The 212-nt window shown below is 42.9% G+C and overlaps 1 protein-coding gene across 1 annotated transcript in view; it reads left to right on the plus strand.

Moving 5' to 3' along the window:
• Positions 1–212, plus strand: part of LOC119593677 (indian hedgehog protein-like) — a 71268-nt gene that overhangs the window by 60911 nt on the left and 10145 nt on the right. The window lies entirely within an intron of this gene.

A 212-nucleotide genomic window follows, 5' to 3' on the forward strand; every position in this document is an offset into this window, starting at 1 on the left:
TAATTCACCAAAAAGTAGCATAAATCCACGAAATAGTTAACGAAAGTTGTCCCCTTCAGGAAGAAATAGGATCTTCCCAGAAAATCGCGAAAACCCTTCGTTCCAACGGCATTTGATCCCTTTAGCGCAACGATGAAATAGTAAGACAAAAGGCGATCGCTCTTCGTTAATGGAAGACAGCCAAGCAGTTACTCGACGTTTGGCCATTCACG

The sequence above is a fragment of the Penaeus monodon genome, chromosome 32, assembly GCF_015228065.2.
Source record: "Penaeus monodon isolate SGIC_2016 chromosome 32, NSTDA_Pmon_1, whole genome shotgun sequence".
Taxonomy (NCBI): Eukaryota; Metazoa; Arthropoda; class Malacostraca; order Decapoda; family Penaeidae; genus Penaeus; species Penaeus monodon.